This window comes from Rana temporaria, chromosome 2, assembly GCF_905171775.1.
Source record: "Rana temporaria chromosome 2, aRanTem1.1, whole genome shotgun sequence".
NCBI classification, from domain to species: Eukaryota; Metazoa; Chordata; class Amphibia; order Anura; family Ranidae; genus Rana; species Rana temporaria.
In genome coordinates, this window is record NC_053490.1 from 455,206,921 (window position 1) to 455,229,504 (window position 22,584).

Consider the following 22,584-nt stretch of genomic DNA (forward strand, 5'->3'; position numbering starts at 1 on the left):
GGCCCAGGCCATGGTGAGGAGATTCCTAGCTGCTCCTGAAAGGATGCAGCCTGAATCGGGCACCCCGAGACCAACCAAGCGAGGAGAGGGAGTGAGCTGTCCACGAGTAACGGATGAAGGTCCCCGTTGGGGTCGGTGAGAAGGTGAGGGGAGTGAGGGAGGAGTCTGGGAAGGTCCACCGTCATCCCCAGGAGGAGAGGGAACCAAGGTTGCGTCGGCCACCATGGTGTGATTAGAACGGCCGTCGCTCTCAGGTGTGTAATGTGAAGAAGAACCCTGAGGATCAGGGAGAAGGGGGGGAACGCATAGTGCGTCCCTCGGGGCCAGGTCTGGCGGAGGGCGTCTACCGCCTGAGCCTCCGGATCCGGTCTCCAGCTGTAAAACTGTGGGAGTTGGCGGTTGAGGCGGGACGCGAAGAGGTCTAGGGTAAATGGACCCCACAGGAGATCGAGGGCAAGGAATACTGTCTGATCTAGTCGCCAATCGCTGGAGTCGGATAGGTGACGGGAGTTCCAGTCCGCTACTATATTGGAGATGCCGGGAATATATTCCGCGATTGGGATGATGTTGCGTTCCAGGCAAAAATGCCAGAACTCCCTGGCGAGATCCGCTAGGATCTTGGACCTGGAGCCCCCCAGTCGATTGACGTATTGGACAGCGGAGACGTTGTCCATGCAAAGTAATATACAGCAGTTGAAAGCGTGAGGCAGTAGACTCTTGACGGCGAAGAAGGCTGCTAAGAGTTCTAACGCATTGATGTGAAGTAGTGATTCCTCCGCGGACCACGTCCCTCCTGTGGAGGATGAACCGCACCGAGCGCCCCAGCCATGGCGGCTGGCATCCGACTCCAGAATGAAGTCCGGGTTGGAGCTGAATATGGTCTTGCCGTTCCATTCTACGGCGTGGCGTAGCCACCATCGAAGCTCCCCCATGGCTTCCGCGTCCAGTTGGACTTCGTCCGCGTAGCGGAGTCCCTGGCGGAGATGAAGGGCTTTGAGCCTCTGAAGGGCTCGGTAATGGAGGGGAGCAGGAAAGATGGCTTGGATCGACGCTGCCAATAGGCCGACGAGACGTGCCAGTCCGCGTAGGGATACCCTCTGCTTGTTGAGCACGAGACTGATCTCCTTGCGTATGGTCAAAAGTTTGGCCTTGGGTAGACGCAGGACCGCTAGGTTGGTGTCTACCAGAAATCCTAAAAACTCCATCTCCTGAGATGGGATAAGGACCGACTTTTCGTGGTTTACTAGAAAACCCAGGTCCTGAAGTAGGGTAACTGTCCAAGATGCATGGGCGTTTGCTAGGTGGGGTGAGCGAGCCATTATGAGTATGTCGTCTAGGTAGACGATCAACCTCACCCCTCTGCTCCGTAGGGATGCTATTACAGGTTTTAGTAACTTGGTAAAACACCAAGAGGCTGAGGAGAGACCGAAGGGCAGACAAGTGAACTGCCACACTCTGTCCCTCCACAGGAAACGGAGTAAATGTTGAGAGGATGGATGGATGGGAACCGTAAGGTAGGCGTCCTTTAAGTCCACCTTGACCAACCAATCCCCCGGGCGTAAGAGGTCTCTTAGGCAATGAATGCCTTCCATCTTGAAATGTCGGTATACGACATGTTGGTTGAGGTTCCTCAAGTTTATGACCGGTCGGAAACCTCCGCCCTTTTTCCTGACAAGAAAAAGGTTGCTGAGGAAACCGGGAGAGTCTGAGTCCACCTCTGTTACAGCTAGTTTGGTCTGGAGATCCTGTAATTCGCTGTCCATAAGACTGGCGTTTGGGATAGAAAATCGGATGGGGTGAGGAGTATGGTCCATCACTGGAAGGGCATATAACTCTATTTGGTAGCCCGCCACTGTACTGAGTATCCACGAGTCTGCCGTAATCGCAGACCAGGCGTGGATAAAATGTTTCAACCTTCCCCCTACAGGCATTTGGGACAAGTGCAGAGGTATCGTACTCACCGGAGGATGGTCTGGAACGGGGGTAGCCTCTAGCACCTCGGCCTCTCCATGGACGTCCCCGGGGGGGGAAAAAGGGTGCCGGTTGGGCAACCGGAACGGAGTAAGGCGGTGGAGTCTGGTAGTGAACGGGAGCTCTTTGGAAGGGCCTGGAGGAGGAGAAACGGCCGGTAGAGCGGCCTCTATATCTACCGGCCTTGTGAAAAACTCTAGTGTTAGTCTTCTTCAGAGACGTCTGGGCCTTGTCCAGGCTGGAATAGAGCCCTACCATTTTGTTTATGTCCTTTATTAAGGAATCTCCGAATAGCATGCCGTCGGCAGACGGACCCGGTTCAGAGTCGGCCAGATGGGAGAGTTGGGGATCGAGTCTCATGAGAATTGAGCGACGACGCTCCATGGAGCATGCAGTATTTGCTGAACCCAGGAGACACACAGCTCTCTGGGCCCATCCCCTAAGTTGGGATAAATCGACGGGTTGACCAGAGGCGGAAGCCTGCTCACTGAGATTTAGGATCTTCGTGATGGGGCCAAACAGGTCTAATACCCGGTCCTGGATCATTTTGAAGGACCTCTCTATCCCCTTTTTAGAATATTTCCCACTCTTAGTGAGGTATCTCAAGAGGATGGGGTCCACCTCAGGAGTGCTCACTACCTTTTTTGTAATACACGGGCGGGGACATTCCGCGCGTAGTTTGTTCCTTTTGGCCTTGTCGACCGACCTCCGAGCCCAGTATTCAATGTATTGAGCCACCTCGGGTAGAGGTGTCCAATCACCGGACCTAGGGTGACTAATGGCTTCGGGGTCAAAGAATGGCTCCCCGTGGGAGTCTAATAAAACCTCACCCTGGGGTACAGGGTTGTTGTCGTTCTTAACCGACAGGTGCCCACTGTCCTCATATTCTTCTCCAGACTCATAGGCGTCAGACGCCTTGGACTCCGCGGACGACTCAGGAGAGGAGTCCACGAAGGAGTCCGGTTTTGTCCGCCTGGCGGAACGTTGCCTCTGTAAATTTATCTCCCCGAGGCCAGGGGGTCGTACCGAGTCTGGGAGAACAGTGGGTCGACAGTCCTGGGATGGTACTGTCTGGAGCATATTTAGTACTTCCCCTGCCGGGGAGTCGTGGGCCACTTCAATGTGGCGGCGTTTCTGAGACGCCTTTCCCTTTTTTAACATAGGTATGCCGGTGTCAGGAGACCCGGATCTATGGGGTATAGGTGGGGCAGATACCACCGAGGCCATGGCAGCCTGCACAGACTGAGTTATCAGCTGTTGGATCTGTGCTGTAGTCATGACTACAGGCGTGTCCTGTGAGGGATCTAGTAATTCTATGGGAATGTCCATACTAGTGGGGTCCCTGCCTTCTGCCATGCTGCAGCTGTAGGTAATAGTGCTGTTAAATGTGAAAAGCAGCGCTAGACTAAAGGAAGGCTAGGGATGCTGAAAAAAACAGATAGGCTAATAAGAGTGCAGTAGCACTAAGGGGAGAGCTGCAGCGCAGATCTAAGCAATATATCTATATATATTAAAATATATAAGGGTATAAAGGTGAAGTATATATATATATTGGGTAATAGGGGGGTAATAGGGGGGAATAAATTCCCAGGAATGGTGCTCCGTCCACCTCTCCGTTCGCTCACACACTGCTGAGCGTGACGGAGGAGCGGAGCACGGGGGAGGAGGGCGAAGTCTCGCGAGAACTCCCGTCCTGATCTGATAGGACGAGAGGTCGCGACACGCCCCCCTGTCTGAAAGAGCGCGCTGATGGTGAGCAGAAGGCGCGAAGGATCCGATGGCGATGGCGCCGACGTCTCGCGATGTTAGGCGAGACCGCGCAGGAGAAGTGAAAGATTCGGGGTTGGTCAGAGCGGAGGGTGCGCGCTGACCGGGGTCCCATAGAAGACGCAGGTAATAAGTGGTCTGTTAAAAACGGAGCTTAACAGAGCGGAAAAAAAGGTTGAGGAAAATAAAATAAAATAAAATATTCAAGTACAGAAAGGTGGAAGTAGATAGCGCCCCGAAGGGGGGGGCGAATCAAAAGGAAATCCACAGAGGGATTGAGCTAATAATAAATTCCCACAAGGGGAAAAAGGAACCAAGCTAATAATAAATTCCCACAAGGGGAAAAAAGGAACCAATGTCAGATTTGTGACAGGTTACAGATATTACAATGAAACAAAGAGTATATCTATATATATATATAAAAATAATCTTATAGAGTTCAATGAAATTACTTATCTGAGTTCTGATCTGTGAGCAGAAAGAAAGAGGAGGTTTCTAAAGGGACAGGCCTTTATATACTGACTGGACTACCTCGTGATTGGCAGACCCACCTAGAGGGCTGCCGGGGGTGTAGCTTCTGGTTGTCAGTTTAAAGAAACATTTTTTCTATAACATTTCACTAAAGTTGTTTTCTGCTGTGAGCATGAATAAAGAAAGATCATGCATAAGATATGAGCCTCCTGTCTGATGTATAATCAGAGTGGTCTAAACTCAAAAGGTGTGTGCAGAATGTTTTCTATTCATATATGGCCTTCCAGGCTTAACATTGACAGTACCCCATTGCCAACCAGATTCTAAAAGCATCATCATCATGTACAACTTTAAACCTATACATTTTATGGCATACCAACATAACACCTTTGATTTATGATAACATATGCCTATCTGTTAATCTGTCATTATACCCACATGTATGCCATGGTGCTTTTTAATTATGCACTTTAAGCCCTATAATGTATACAATTGATAGCTGCCTCCTGCCTCCAGAGATGCATAAATCTAGCTGTCTTTAATTCTATATTTTTACATAATGGAATGTAAAATGTATGCTGCTTTGAGACTCCTAAGGACACATATTGTTCAACACTGACAAGCACTTGTATTCAGTTAGCGACTAATGGCATCTTGTATGCCACTTATTTTGCCATAGAAATTTGTAGTGTAGCATGCATCCAATATTCACTATGCCCATTCTTTTCTAAACAGTTTGATTAAAGCTCAGAACAGAAGTAATACTACAATCAATGCTAATGTCTGAAGAGTGAAAATTCTCTAAACGTATACCCTTCAAAATGGAAATGTTCTTCATAAACTCTAGCTTGAGGCAGTGATAGTTATTAACCCTAATCCTGTTGCAAAAAATGTCAAGGCAATCAATGAGGGAAGTAGTCTGTTAGCAGGAAAGATCCAATCCAATGGACCTCCCTAGTAGGAAACACAATCCTTCAGATACCCTATTTAATGGTGCCAATATTATAGCTGTGTCAGAGAGGATTAGTTTGGGAGTGTCCTGTTATAGGATCTATTATTCAGATGCCTTAAGGTCTAAATATCCGATACAAAACTAATTGAAATGTATTATCAATTAAAGGTATAAATGTTTCTGATTGCCAAAAACAAAACCAATGCAGGAATTAATATGCAACCTTCTAAGGGGTGTGGACACCGATCTCTGGAGGCAGGTGATAGTCACAGGTGAATGGTGAAGAGTGCTATAAATAAACAAATATAATGAGCTGGAATATATATGTATATATATATATATTAGGTGTCCCCTGTGTTGTGGCGAGGTATCGAAAGGGCACTAAACGCCCTACTTAGTGAATATATTAAAGAGTAGTATTCTTAGTTTAAGTGTCTACTACCATTAAAAATAATATATTGCAACATCTAGTAGCAAAAGGAAAAATAATAATATAAGTATCAGTATAAATAGTGCAACAATGTATTGCGAGGTATTTGAGAGTTAATGCAGAGCCTCTCAAAATAAATCCAGTGTGTGAAAGATATTAAGTATTAATAAATTGCTGGTAAAAAATAAAAAAGTTCATATATGCACAAATGTTCTTTGCAACTTCAGGGGAATAGAAAAAAGTGAAGGATTATTACAAGGGCTTGAAAGCCACACACTTATTGAACCAAACAAGATAGTCTTATGTTAACGTTCCTTCATGCGGGTTAACCCTCAATTAGCTGGTGACTTGAAGTGCCATTAACGTGCATTGAAGTATTGGTGACAGCAGTGCTCCCCCACATGGGTCCCCACTCACCAGATGTCGTCACCCCCCAGGGGGCAAAAAGCGGGTGGTGGTGGTACCTCGATGTCTGCAAGGTGATGGTTTCCTACGATCAGTCCTCGAGTGTCTCCTTATTCCAGGGATCAGAGGGTGCTTGAAGTGGTTTTTCAGATGTTCGCGTTGGATCATTCATTAGACAAAAAATAAAAAGAAGGAACGCATGGCGTAATACGTTTTGATATTGTTAGGATGTACCCAACAAATTGATTTATTAAAAAGGAAAAAATTGGTCAGTTGGAGTGGAATCTCCACGTGAGTCCCTGCACAGAGGGAGTTCCAACGAGCAGTGTATTTAAAAACAAACACAGAATAAAGAATTAAAAAATTAAAAGAAAAGAGCCACAAGCTGCCCTAGCACTCTGCACTCTGCTGCTAGTAGTTGCTTCACTGCTGGGACAGCCAACTTAAAATCCTCCCTTGGCGTCCGTATGCACTAGCGCAGTGATCAGCTGAGACAGATAGCGTGCTGGCAGGTAGCGTGTGAGCGAGTGTATGAGCGTCTGTCTAGGTCACCTGGCGCGTTTCGTCATGTGACGTTCTTTGTTCAACAATGCACAGAGCGGCCCTGAACCTCCTCTTCTCGGGTTCCCCACCAGCGCTGCTGGCCCCTGCTTTCTGTCTCCAGTGCCCCCATTTTTTTAAAAGCTTGTATTGCAAAACGCTCGTTAACCGCGTTACCTGCAATCCGAGGTTCCACTGTAGTTGTGATGTGATTCTCATAGGAGGAGAGAGCAGACTGACAGAAAGAAAAGATCATGCATCAGTTGCTTTTCCTTTCACTGTCTAATCACAAACTGTGGGAAGGACAGGATCTGTAAATGCTACTGAACTGCAGAGGAGAAAAATCAGGTCTAGTGCCCTGCAAGACAGGTATGTGCTGTGTGGCAGAGCAGTGTAGATCTCAGGGCAGAATAGGCATAAATACAACTCTTTTGGCAAAAAAAAAGTGCTCTTATAAATATATTTCTTCAGTGTATTTAGTTGCCTGCATGAAGTTCAGCTGCAACTAACAGAAATATTTAAAAAAAAAAATAATTCTATGTACATTTTCATACAACTAATAAATCCAGTTATTTTAACAATATAACTGTATATTGGACATGTAATGGTGATATGTATACAGTAGTTGTATTATTATTATTATTTTTTACTTGAACATACGCAGGGGTCAAGTCCTGGGGAAAAAAGTGTGGGAGCTCCCACCCAAGATCCACTCCCCCACCAAAAAAATATAAAAAATGATAAAACGCTCATATGCATAATTACTAAACCGTATGTTTTTGTTTTTTTCGATCCACTGTACCTTAGTAATCCTTTATGTTACTGTGCGCTTCCTGTTTATGGATTCATCGGGTAGTGTGCGGGTATTCTTTCTAAATCCCGCGATAACTCGCGGCAGACCTCCGCAATGTCTCCTGGGAACAATGACAAAAGCTCCCAGGAGACATTGCGGCATCGAGGAAGTGACGGAATACCCGCACACTACCTGATAATTCCATATACAGGAAGCGGCCAGTAACATAAAGGATTACTAAGGTTCGGCTGCCCCTGACAGTGACTCGAGCTGGGCATCGCTGCTTAGTGAAGGATTGGCTCGGCTGCTCTAGGCTGCTCTAGTCCTTCAAAGGGAACTGAGTTCCTGCTGTAAAAAAAGAGCAGGAACTCCGTTCCCACGCGGTCCCGCAGGACTTGAGCCCTAAACATACGTCTGTACTGATTATACATCTTTGTACTGTATATTATTAAGAATTGACCGTTGGTGGTTAAAGCAGGAGTTCACCCTAAAAAAATTTTTTAACATTAGATTGATGCTCATTTTGTCAAGGGGAATCGGGTAGTTTTTTTTAAAACGAAGCAGTACTTACCGTTTTAGAGAGCGATCTTCTCCGCCGCTTCTGGGTATGGTCTTCGGGACTGGGCGTTCCTATTTGATTGACAGTCTTCCGACAGGCTTCCGACGGTCGCATCTATTGCGTCACGAGTAGCCGAAAGAAGCTGAACGTCGGTTTGGCTCTATACGGCGCCTGCGCACCGACGTTCGGCTACTTTCGGAAAATCGTGACACGATAGGTGCGACCGTCGGGAGCCTGTCGGAAGACTGTCAATTAAATAGGAACGCCCAGTCCTGCAGCCCATACCCGGAAGCGGCGGAGAAGATCGCTCTCTAAAACGGTAAGTACTACTTCGTTTTTAAAAAAACTACCCGATTCCCCTTGACAAAATGAGCATAAATCTAATGTTAAAGATTTACATTTCTGGGTGAACCTCCACTTTAATTGATTTCCCATACTATGCTACATCCTAGAGATCATGTACTGAGCACTGCCAGGTTCAACCCTATGAAATCAAATACCGGTGCTCAGGGAGGAGAGAACATCGGGCACAGTGATTACTCTTCATCCCTACCACAAGCGTGAGCTCAACTTCAGTAAATCCTGCCTTCTGCCTTTTCTCTGTAAAAGATTAATGGTTGTAGCTGGCAGATAAAGCCGCAGTTTATGTTTGGAAGATGTTCCAGTGTCAGGCAACTATAGACAATAGGACACACAGGAAACCTATCCTTCTAAATATTTCCCGAGGTTTCTTCAAAAGCATCTGGAGCCCCAACATTATGAATTATTTCTCTCAAGGGCAGAAGCTCCTTTCATTTTATATCCACTAATTATATTAGGGAATTGAATGAATATCCATGTATGGTGCACAGTAATGTGAATTTTTCATGGGATAGTTATTAATGCCACACCGAGAGACTTTCTTTCAGAGATGAAAGAGAATGAAGAGGCAGTGTGGATGTCCTTTAGCTCCCTGGAAGTTGGTAAATGTGGCTCCAACAATGGGTTAAGCATTCAGTTGCTAAAGCCATGCTTACATTTTGGCGGTGGTATGTCTTTGAGTTTGTATGTATAGGTCAAATAATATAATTATTATTATTATTATTATTATAATTATTATTATTATTTAGGTACTGTACTTATATAGCTCTGTCAATTTACGCAGCGCTTTACATATAATAAAGGTTTTCAAACAAAAAGGCTACAATTGCAACAATTTTTCTTAGCTTTACGGTAGACTATTATTTATTTCCATTAACCACTTCCTTACTGGGCACTTAAACCCCCTTCCTGCCCAGAGGACTTTTTGCGATTCGGCACTGTGTCGCTTTAACTGACAATTGCGCGGTCGTGCGACGTGGCTCCCAACCAAAATTGACGTCCTTTTTTTTCCCATAAATAGAGCTTTCTTTTGGTGGTATTTGATCACCTCTGTGGTTTTATTTTTTGCGCTATAAACAAAAATAGAGCGACAATTTTGAAAAAAAAAATGTTTTTTACTTGTTGCTATAATAAATAGCTAAATTTTTTTTTTATCCTCAGTCTAGGCCGATACGTATTCTACATATTTTTAGTAAAAAAAAAAAAAATCACAATAAGCGACTGGTTTGCGCAAAAGTTATAGCGCCTACAAAATAAGGGACATAATTATTATTTTTTTTTTACTAGTAATGACGGCGATCTGCGATTTTTATTGCGACTGCGACATTATGGCGGACACATCGGACACTTTTGACACATTTTTGGCTCCATTCACATTTATACTGCGATCAGTGCTATAAATATGCACTAATTACTGTATAAATGTGACTGGCAGGGAAGTGGGTTAAATGTGTACCCTATATAGTGTTCTAACTGTGGGGGAAGGGGGGTGACTGGGGGAGGTGACCGATCTGTGTCCCTATGTACAAGAGACACAGATCGGTCTCCTCTCTCCCTGACAGCACACTGTCTGTGAGAGCCGGCAATGAGAAATGACCTCATATGTAAAGCATAGCAAACTCTGATTTGCTATGGCCGTTCACGGCCAGCACAGAAGTTCCCCGCTGCGCGCTCGGGAGCGCGTGCGGGGAACGTGGAAAGGGGCGGCCGTAAAAACACGGCGCCCCAGATAAGTAGAACCACCCTGCGGCCGTATATAGTCGTACGGCCGTCGGGAAGTGGTTAAGAAATATTTCAGAAACATTTCCTTTTTTTAGTCCTGGCTATATAGCACTGCTCCTGGTATATTAACTGAAGAGTAAAAGTACCAGTAAAACCTTGGTTTGAGAGCGTTTTGCAAGACAAGCAACATTTTTTTATAAATTTTGACTTGATATACAAGTAAAGTCTTGATATACAAGTAGTGTCATGTCACAACTAAGTATAAAAGAGAACAGAGGCTCCTCTAAGTGTAGCAATATATTTGTGAACAAGTATGAGTTGCCTGTGTGAAACGCGTCAACATATGCTCCTTTAATTTCCTAAGGCATGGTGACAATAAAGTTATCCCTCTGTGGTACCCTCCATTTTTTTTTTTCTTCATTGATCACTGATGGTATTGAGCCGGGGCCAGCACCTGCAAGGATTGAGTAATATGGTTACTTTTAATGAAGGTACAAAATTTAGCAAGTCACATGGTTGATGACAGCGGAGAGAGCCAGCGGTGCGGAGGCCTGTCTATGCGGACAGCTTTACCCCGAATGTCTGCATACTTAGATGTGCCTCTTTTAATCATCAACCATGTGAGTTTGTAAATGTTGTACCTTTATTAAATGTAACCATAGTGCTACACTAAAGACCCGTACACACGATCGGATATTCCGACAACAATTGTTTGATCCACCGGATAGTCATGCTCTCAAATTGTCCGACAACAAATGTGTTCCATCGGATTATCCGATCGTGTGGACGCAAGTTCGTCGGACTAAAATCCAAAGTACAAACACGCATGCTCCGAACCAATGCTAACCATCAGAAAACATAAGTTTCCCAAAGGGTGGCGCTAAAAAGCTAAAATATAAAGTAGTTTTGTGTATGTTGGCTGAAAAAGTTCTGCCGTCTGTATGCAGAATAAGTTCTCAGACAACGCCCTTTGGACAAAATTCAGCCCCGTGTTCACACCCATGCGATCCGATTCCTGTACCATTTGACAGTTCGCACAGAGATCTGTGAACCAATCTGGGGGTGTCATTAACTTTACATTGACACCCCCAATAATTTTCAGATGTCAGTGTGAACCAGTGTGTGATTCAGGTGCGATGCAGGAGCCGTGGCACGAAATCTTAGGGTTTCCCGCATTGCACCAGTGTGAACCGGGACTGAGTGTCAAAATGATCGGCAGATCCAGATATACATGCAGCTGAGTTATATGTAAATGTTTATGTTTCCTATGAAAGACTAGCTTGGTCCTCCCCCTTTCTGTCTCCCGTGCATAACATTCAGTCCATTAGGCAACAGGACAGATGAAAATGGGTGGGGTGTGAAGTTTGACTTTTACAGGAAAAGCATAGATTTACATAAAAATTCAACTCACTGTATCTCTGCCACTAAAGGTAATCTCTATGGTCCAGATTCTCGTAGGAGATACGACGGCGCATCTCCAGATATGCGGTCGTATCTCTGAGTCTGAGCCATCGTATCTTGGCACCTGATTCAAAGAATCAGATACGCCAAAATTTCACTAAGATACGACCAGCGTAAGTCTCTTACGCCGTCGTATCTTAACTGCATATTTACGCTGGCCGCTAGGGGCATGTATGCTGATTTACGCCTAGAAATATGTAAATCAGCTAGATACGCCAATTCACGAACGTACAACCGTCCGTCGCATTACAGATACGCCGTTTACATTAGGCTTTTCCCGACGTAAAGTTACCCCTGCTATATGAGGCGTATATGAGGCGTACCAATGTTAAGTATGGACGTCGGAACAGCGTAAAATTTTTCACGTTTTACGTCGTTTGCGTAAGTCGTTCGCCAATAGGGCTGTGCGTCATTTACGTTCACGTCTAAAGCATTGGCTTCTTGCGGGTTAATTTGGAGCATGCGCACTGGGATACTTTCACGGACGGCGCATGCGTCGTTCATAAAAAGCGTCATTTACGTGGGGTCACATTAAATTTACATAACACACGCCCACATCTTCCACATTTGAATTAGGCGGGCTTACGCTGGCCTATTTACGCTACGCCGCCGCAACTTTGGTTTGAGAATACTGCACTTGCCTGTCAAAGTTGAGGAGGCGTAACGTAAATAGGATACGTTACGACCCGCACAAAGATGCACGCTTCTACGTGAATCCGGGCCTATATTTATTTTTTCATGATATGCTCATGGTTAATTGTCACTTTTTTTATTTACTGAGGTCTTTTCTCTTTAACCACTTGGGATCCGCCTGCCGTCAATTGACGGCTACAGTGCGGATCCCAATTTCCAAACCGCCGTCAATTGACGGCCGCCCCTTAGGGCGGTCCCCGCGCGCGCTCCAGAGCGCGCTGCGGGGAAAATCTGTGTTGGCCGTGTCCCTCGGACACAGCCAATTACAGATCGCCGCGAACGGCCAATCAGAGTGGCCGTTCGCGAGGCGATCTGTGCGGCCAATGAGAGAGGATCTCATATGTAAACATATGAGATCATCTCTCATTGCCGTTTTACACAGAGACAGCGGTGCTGTCTCTGGAGAGGAGACGGATCTGTGTCTCTTGTACATAGAGACACAGATCGGTCACCCCCCCAGTCACCCCCCCTCCACCTACAGTTAGAACACTAAGCAGGGATACATTTAACCCCTTCCTCACCCCCTAGTGTTAACCCCTTCAATGCCAGTCACATTTATACTGTAATTAGTGCATATTTATAGCACTGATCGCAGTATAAATGTGAATGGCGCCAAAAATGTGTCCGATGTGTCCGCCATAACGTCGCAGTCCATTAAAAATCGCAGATCGCCGCCATTTCTAGTAAAAAAAATAATTAAAAAAAAATAATTCTGTCCCCTATTTTGTAAGCGCTATAACTTTTGCGCAAACCAGTCGCTTATTGCGATTTTTTTTTTTTTTTTTTACCAAAAATATGTAGAAGAATACGTATCGGCCTAAACTGAGAAAAAAAAATGTTATTTTTTTTTTAAATTGGGATATTTTTTATAGCAAGAAGTAAAAAATATTGTATTTTTTTCAAAATTGTCTCACTTTTTTGTTTATAGCGCAAAAAATAAAAACCGCACAGGCGATCAAATACCACCAAAAGAAAGCTCTACTTGTGGGGAAAAAAGGACGTCAATTTTGTTTGGGAGCCACGTCGCACGACCGCGCAATTGTTAGTTAAAGCGATGCAGTGCCGAAAGCTGAAATTTCACCTGGGCAGGAGGGGGGTATATGTGCCCAGTAAGCAAGTGGTTAAGCAGGTGTGGGGCCCTGATGATTTGTAGAAGGAAGGGGCCAGGTCCATTTTCACTGTCTGCCTCTCATATAAATTTCCCTATTGGGGCCCCTTGTTCCTTTGGCCCCCACAATGAGCAGGTATGTTCATTATGTGCACTTCTAAAGCAATGGATGGGAATATGAGGTCTCTAGAAATTTTTTTTTTTTTTCTGATATTGTGAAGGATTTAAATGGCCTCTATCATTATACTACAGCCAGGGAAAAAGATATTTGAACATCTTTGCTTCTTCACAAACTTCACCGGCATCATGGGTATAGCTGGATGAAGTCATCATTTTACACCCTCTTTGATGTCATTTTGCACCCAGACATGAATAATACACTAGGCATAGTCCTAGTTATTCCAGGCACATATGAGTTGTACTTTAGGAGAACATTTACATTATTTAATTAGTCATGTTCAGTATCTGATAATACTATGGGGAATGCATACACATATGTACTTGTAGTGTTTTTGATGCAAACTATTTTTCTGACTGTATATATGATTACTGAGTGCATAGCTGAAATACTGTAAGCTCTTAAATTTTGCATAAAACATACCCACGATTGTAGTCGATTTGTTTAACTAAGATTGATTTGAAAAGCATTTGATCTATTCATAGCTGTTAACCTGCAGATGACAAGGTGAACTACTTGTTGTATGCAATGTAGATTTCCCCCTAATCATGTAAATCAGCCTCTCCTGGATAGTAATGAGATGTGTTGGAAGAGTTGGAAGCTTGTCATAGGACATTTCTCCATACTGCATAAAATGTGTAATAAAATAGAAATGTAGACATGCAGGGCATGTATCCCTATAAAGGTACTAGTCATCGATGAATGTTATCAAATTTGTAAATGATGTATGTGTATGCTGTTCTGGAAAGATTAATACAGTTAATTATAAGAGTGTGTGGAATGAATACAATAGTGTAATGCCGCGTACAGACGGTCGTTTTTTGTGATGAAAAAAAACTTTGTTTTTGAAAACGTCATTTAAAATGACCGTGTGTGGGGAAAACGTCGTTTTATGTCTTCTGAAAAACGACCAAAAAAAAATGCGAACATGCTTGAATTTTTTGTGTCGTTTTTCAAAACGTCATTTTTTGTGTCAATTAAAATGATAGTGTGTGGGCAAAACGACGTTTAAAACGCTCAGAAGCAAGTTATGAAGCTAGCTTCAATGGAAAAGAGTGCTGAACGTAACCGCGCTTTGCTAGAGCATTTTGAAAAAACGATGGTGTGTAGGCAACGTCGTTTTTGAAAATGAAGTTTCAAAAACGTTGTTTTATTTCATGATTTAAACGTCGGTTTTTTTATCACAAAAAATTACCGTCTGTACGCGGCATTAGACTGGTTGGTACTTTAAAGTCATTATAGTTTCTGTAGGTAGACCTCTGCAAAGAAAGAATCTCACAACTACGTATTTAACTTTGTGATTCTTACAAGGATTGCATATTGTTTATACGGCAAACATTTTTTTCTATGAATCACCTGGCTTGGACGATCTTTGGTGAAATGTATGAAAAAGAGGAACAATGTACATCCTGTAAAGGCAATGCTGTATCCTGGCCTAGGGCAGCACTTTGCAGAGGGACAGCACAGAAAGAGTCCCCGTCGGCTTGCGGTACACTGTTAGTGTAGCGCCAGTCTTATGGGGCGCACTGGGCATAGAGGCAAATTAGTCCAGTGCCTCCATAAAGCGGCCGCACTGCTTCCGTTATGTGGGCGGCTGGCATTCCACAACTGTGGGGGGGGGGGGTGCTTCTAATTTTGACTGTCCTATCATTCTGGACCACAAAACTTCTTCACTATGCTATATGTTTCCTGCTGCACTATTGGCATGGTTATATCTTCTTAGTCCTCCCCATAAAAATTATAAGAAATTTGTGCTTAAAGTAGAACTATAGGCAACACTTTTATTTTAATTTTGGATAGAGAAAGGGAAGGTTATAACCCCTGTCAGTTTATTTTTTACCACACCTGTCCCATTGCAGAGATTCCCCATCACTTCCTGCCCCATAGCCAAACAGGAAGTGAGAGGAAATCTATGCAAATTAGGGACTCCATTGTCCCTCCCCCAGGCCCTCAGAACTAGTGTAACTACTGAAAATTTTCAGGGCGGGTCTTAAATAGCAAGGGGTGTGGCCTTGACAGGAAGGGTGGGTCATATTTAAATTAGGGGGTGCACGAGTTTAGTCAGGCACAAAACCTAAATACACTACTGTGTAAAGGCAACGTTTTATTTTTATTTTGGATAGAGCAAGGAAGTGTTAAAAATCCTGTTGGGTCCCGTCAGGTTCTCCTGGGGGATTCACTCTCTCTCATACTGTAGGTGTGTGCAGCTTACTGCATTAGGGTGTGCACCCCAAAGCTCAAACACACCCTTCTGATCACTCACGATGTTCATTCAGAAAGGGAAGGGACCGGTAAATTACATATTTAATGGCCCCTTGCCCTATTCATCCTAAAACATTGGTGCAGCAACAGCCGGTAGGAGAGGAGAGGAGGGAAGATAGCAGAGCTGCAGGGGAAAGGGGGGGCCAAGGCAGTAGGGAAAATATGTGCTGCACAGGGTGATTAAGGTGTGCCTGTGCACACCCCATTCGCACGTCTATGCTCTCTCTATATGTCTTGGTGGCCATTGTCTTTGGTACAGGAAGTTACAGGAAAGCCAAAATTGCCACAGGAACAGGAGGTGCACTGAAATCTTCCTATACGGACACCTGTCCCAGAGTCAAATGTCTACAATAGAATGTCTTTTGTTTTGGAGATATTTCGCGCGGTCGTCGCATTCTCTTACATCGTCTCTAGTCTGCTTTTTCCGGCATATAGTTAAAGCTGGTATTTTGCGGCGTATAGTTAGATTTGCAATATTAAGTATGGCTGTCATTCCCGCGTCAAAATTTGAATTCTTTTTTTTTTTTTTTGCGTAAGCCGTCCGTGAATTGGAATGTACGTAAGTCCCATCTAAGTTTAAAAAAATTATGTCCTAGCGACGTCATTTAGCGCAATGCACGCCGGGAAATTTCGGAACGGTGCATGCGCAGTTCATTCGGCGCGGGGACGCGCTTCATTTAAATGAAACACGCCCCCTACCCGCCCAATTTGAAATCCACCGCCAGAAATACACTACGCCGCCGTAACTTAATCGCAAATTCTTTGAGGATTCGAAGATCCGCCAGGTAAGGTACGGCGGTGTAGCGTATCTCTGATACGCTGCGCCCATCTAATTCTCTGTGGATCTGGCCCACTAACTGTTGTGGCAATGGCTGCATTAGAACCTACAGAAAGCTTTATTATTGACTAAAATACATTTTTATCTTTGTATGTTTTCTTTTTTTCCCCCCCCCCGAAGCGCATAAATCTGTTTGGACATTTATATGAATGTACAGGTTACCCCTTCCCCTAAATTAGCTTTCCACTTGGCTGCATTGTTGACCTTTTTTTACCTGATGCCACAGATTTATTACAATTCTAGCAACAGCCTTGGATGTAAAAATTGTCTTTTCGAATGGGATTAACTCTTTATCATGCTTTTATTATGGCACCTATGCTTTAAAATGGTTGTAAACCCACTTTTTTTACTTTTACCTACAGGTAAGCCTATAACAAGGCTTACCTGTAGGTAAGGAGAATATCTCCTAAACCTGCACGGTTTAGGAGATATTCCCCTCGCAATGCGCCACGGCGAATGCGCAGGGGGGATGTACGGCGAAAGGACCGGCAGCCGCCGGACCTTGCCGAGTTTTAAATCTCCCGCGCGCACGCGCGGGAGTGACGTCATCGCCGCTCCAGCCAATCACAGCGCTGGAGCGGCGATACCCGGAAGACACGCCGAGGCAAGATGAAATCTAGCTCAGCGTGGACCAGGTAAGTGCTACACACCTCGTTCCGAGGTAAGTATTTCATAATGAGCTAATATGCGGTGCATATTAGCTCATTATGACTTTTGCCTTACAGGAGGAAAAAAAATAATAATTTCATGCGGGTTTACAACCACTTTAATAGGCAAAATATGTTGGGAGTCTTGGCAACTGACAGAGGACACAATATCTCAGCCACGGAGTGATCACAACTGACTTTGCACATCAGGGAGTTTGCTGACACCAAAAAGGTGTCACAAAGTTAAAACCACAATAGAGAGTTTTTGACAATCCCTTCATTAAAAAAAAGTCTCCTGTGATGTACATCCATCGTCAATCACGTCACCCGATGGACTCGAAAAATAGAAAACAAAAGAAAAAACTCCCGCCAACTGCTGTCTTTTCCCTTTGACAGCTCTTATATAGGCAAGGGCGGGGCCACCCACAGATGTAACAGGATGACCTCGCACCCGTCTGACATCACATGACGTCAGAAGGGACAGGGTCACTTGGTTACGTCACCGGGTGGCCCCGCCCTTACCTATATAACAGCTGTAACAGCCAAGAGATAGCAGTCGCTGGGAGGCCTCCTATTGAAGCTGACCCCATGCTGTTCTTTTTCTTAATTCTGTCATAGGGTTTCCCGTAACCACTTCAATACACTGTATTATATACTCTGCACTGCACTATATACCCTACACTGTATATATATATATATATATATATATATATATATATATATACAGTGAGGAAAATAAGTATTTGAACACCCTGCTATTTTGCAAGTTCTCCCACTTGGAAATCATGGAGGGGTCTGAAATTGTCATCGTAGGTGCATGTCCACTGTGAGAGACATAATCAAAAATGTTTTTTCCAGAAATCACAATTTATGATTTTTGAACTATTTATTTGTATGATACAGCTGCAAATAAGTATTTGAACACATGTCTATCAGCTAGAATTCTGACCCTCAAAGACCTGTTAGTCTGCCTTTAAAATGTCCACCTCCACTCCATTTATTATCCTAAATTAGATGCACCTGTTTGAGGTCATTAGCTGCATAAAGACACCTGTCCACCCCATACAATCAGTAAGAATCCAACTACTAACATGGCCAAGACCAAAGAGCTGTCCAAAGACACTAGAGACAAAATTGTACAACTCCACAAGGCTGGAAAGGGCTACGGGGAAATTGCCAAGCAGCTTGGTGAAAAAAGGTCCACTGTTGGAGCAATCATTAGAAAATGGAAGAAGCTAAACATGACTGTCAATCTCCCTCGGACTGGGGCTCCATGCAAAATCTCACCTCGTGGGGTCTCAATGATCCTAAGAAAGGTGAGAAATCAGCCCAGGACTACACGGGAGGAGCTGGTCAATGACCTGAAAAGAGCTGGGACCACTGTTTCCAAGGTTACTGTTGGTAATACACTAAGACGTCATGGTTTGAAATCATGCATGGCACGGAAGGTTCCCCTGCTTAAACCAGCACATGTCAAGGCCCGTCTTAAGTTTGCCAATGACCATTTGGATGATCCAGAGGAGTCATGGGAGAAAGTCATGTGGTCAGATGAGACCAAAATAGAACTTTTTGGTCATAATTCCACTAACCGTGTTTGGAGGAAGAAGAATGATGAGTACCATCCCAAGAACACCATCCCTACTGTGAAGCATGGGGGTGGTAGCATCATGCATTGGGGGTGTTTTTCTGCACATGGGACAGGCTGACTGCACTGTATTAAGAAGAGGATGACCGGGGCCATGTATTGCGAGATTTTGGGCAACAACCTCCTTCCCTCAGTTAGAGCTTTGAAGATGGGTCGAGGCTGGGTCTTCCAACATGACAATGACCTGAAGCACACAGCCAGGATAACCAAGGAGTGGCTCTGTAAGAAGCATATCAAGGTTCTGGCGTGGCCTAGCCAGTCTCCAGACCTAACCCAATAGAGAATCTTTGGAGGGAGCTCAAACTCCGTGTTTCTCAGCGACAGCCCAGAAACCTGACTGATCTAGAGAAGATCTGTGTGGAGGAGTGGGCCAAAATCCCTCCTCCAGTGTGTGCAAACCTGGTGAAAAACTACAAGAAACGTTTGACCTCTGTAATTGCAAACAAAGGCTACTGTACCAAATATTAACATTGATTTTCTCAGGTGTTCAAATACTTATTTGCAGCTGTATCATACAAATAAATAGTTAAAAAAATCATACATTGTGATTTCTGGATTTTTTTTTTTGATTATGTCTCTCACAGTGGACATGCACCTACGATAACAATTTCAGACCCCTCCATGATTTCCAAGTGGGAGAACTTGCAAAATAGCAGGGTGTTCAAATACTTATTTTCCTCACTGTATATATATATATATTAATACACTGCCTGCACTGTATATATATTCTACACTGACTACACTGTATATATATATATATATACTAAACTGCCTGCTTGCCACCAACTAACCTGCCTAATCTAGTTCAAGTTCTCTCAATCTCCTCTACATATGGCCGCCGTGTATGCAGCCTTATATAGTGTGGACTTAGCCCCCTGAGCCATGATTGGCCAAAGGCACCCTGCCCTTGGCCAATCATGGCTCCCACAGCTGAGTGCGCTGTTATTAGCCAAAGCATACAGGTCAGGTGCATGCTTTGGCCAATCAGCAGCCGTCAATGCATTGCAATCTCGCAATGCATTATGGGGCGCTCCACGGAGCTCAAATTTGCAGCAAACGCCCCATATGTTTGGTTCGTCTGCGAACAAACAAACATGCGATGTTCAAAACAAACTTACATTTGATTCAACATTAGGACCATCCCTAATATTCACTAATCCAGTGAACACTTAAAAAGAGAATTTCTTCATTCATGTTTTTTTTAGAGTGTAAGGCCTAGTACACACGAGAGGATTTATCCGGGGATACGGTCCAGCGGACCGTTTCCGCGGATAAATCCTCTCGAGGATTTCAGCGGATTTGGATCCGATGGAGTGTACTCACCATAGGATCGAAATCCGCGCCGAAATCCCCTCGCGATGACGTGTCGCGCCGTCGCCGCGATGATGACGCGGCGACGAGCGCGACGCTGTCATATAAGGAATTCCACGCATGCGTCGAATCATTACGACGCATGCGGGGGATCCCTTCGGACGGATCGATCCGGTGAGTCTGTACAGACCACCGGATCGATCCGCGGGAGCCAATTCAAGCGGATAGATTTGTAGACATGTCTACAAATTTTTATCTGCTGGAATTGGGAAATTTCCGCGGATAAATATCCGCAGGAATGTACACACCATAGAATCTATCCGCTGAAACCGATCCGCTGAGATTTTTCAGCAGATGGATTCTATGGTGTGTACGGGGCCTAAGATATGTTGGTTGATTATTTCTAGCACAGCTCCAGTTGATTAGTAGAACACTGTAATGAATATCTCATGGCTACACATCATTATTTTTGTATATACTGTATATATTTTGTTGTTTATTTTGATTAAACACATAAGTGCAGCTTACTTAGAAATGTATGTATGAAAGTATGAAAATGACATTGTTATTAAAAAAATAAAATAAAATCTGAACTAAGCCTAGAGGTTATGCTGATGTTTAGGATGTGTAAATAAATGACTATAACTTTTATAGATGTGCTTAATTCGTTTTTTCTACGAGTTATTTTTAAAAAAATGCATGTGCCAAAATTGACACTGAAACTCACATGCCAAAAAACAATCAAACCAATGTTAGAAACCCAAAACATGTATACACTGCCAACAAGGGCTGTTTTAGACGTCTCTGCCAACAATCAGCTTGTGAATGGGCTGCCCAGAATTTTAAGGTGGATGTCTATACATATATGAAGCAGCTGGCAATGAAAATTAAGTTGTACAAGGTTCACGTAGATGTATTTATATCTTACAGCTGCCTCTGCTTCTCTATGCTCCCCACATAGAGGGTAACATTTGTAAAAACCCAATTATTAAAATCTCATATAGGCTTTAGGCCCCTTTCAGACTGGGGCATTATTCGAGCATTTTTCGAGCGTTATTCAAGCGTTATTCAATCGTTTTTTAAGCGTTATTTGAGCGTTATTCGAGCGAAGCCCCATCTGCAATCCCAATGTGCTGGTAAAGCACTGCTAAGACCCTAACGTTTTAGGGCGTTTTTGCAGTGCCTCAGTGTGAAAGGGTAAGGCATTTTTCAATTCATTTCAATGGAGAGGGGCATTTTTGTAGCGTTTTTTTTAGCGCCCAAAAGCTGCTCCAAAGATGCTGCTTGCAGGACTTTTCTCAATGCCCCGCCAGTGCAACGCCTCAGTATGAAAGGGTAAGGCGTTTTTACAGCACTTTCAATTCATTTCAATGGAGAGGGGCGTTTTTGGAGCGTTTTTTTCAGTGCCTAAAAGCTGCTCCAAAGATGCTGCTTGCAGGACTCAGTGTGAAAGGGTCAATTGAGATGCATGGAGAGCGTTTTATGAGCATTTTAATAGCGCTATTTTAACACTAAAACACTGTAAAAGGGGTGAAAGGGGTCTTAACCACTTCCCTACCGCGTCATTGTGAAATGACGGCGGCAGGAACCCCTCCTCGATCTGGGTGGACGTCATGTGACGTCCTGGGCTTTGTGGGGGGATATCTGAATGATGCCTGCAGCTAGAGGCATCATTCAGATATCCTTCTCTTCTGCCGGCGATTCTGCACAACGTAAAAATGATCATAGCGGCGATTCCGCCGCTAGATCGTTCTTACAGGCGGCGGGAGGGGACATCCCCCCCTCCCGCCGCCATCCGGTGCTTCTCCGGGCTCTCCCGTGCCATCGGGGGCCCGGAGAATGAATCGTCCGGCGCTGGCAGGAAGCATAGAGATGACTGGTGACCAGATGGTCACCAGTCATCTCTATGACCGTCGGAGGACCCGGGCGCGATGTGATGACGTCACGCCCGGGTCCCCGTAAGTAAACAAAGCCGCAATTGCGGCTGCTAAGCAACAGCAAGCATGAGATTTCCAGCCTGGAGGAGAGATGTTTATTGACCCTGCATCTCTCCATAAAGAGGACCTGTCACACACATTCCTATTACAAGGGATGTTTACATTCCTTGCAATAGGAATAAAAGTGAAAAAAAAAAAAAAAAAAAAAAAAAAAAAGTGTAAAAAAAGAAATAAATATGTAAAAAAAAAAAAAAAAAAAAAAAATATTTTTTTTAACGCCCCTGTCCCCGGTAGCTCGCGCGCAGAAGCGAACGCACACGCAAGTCCCGCCGACATATGTAAACGCTGTTTAAACCACATATGTGAGGTATCACCACGTGTGTTAGAGTGCCAGCAACAATTCTAGCACTAGATCTCCTCTGTAAATCTAAACTGGTAACCTGTAAAAAATTTCAAAGCGTTGCCTATGGAGATTTTTAAGTACCGAACTAGTTTGGCGCCATTCCATGAGTGTGCGCAATTTTAAAGCGTGAC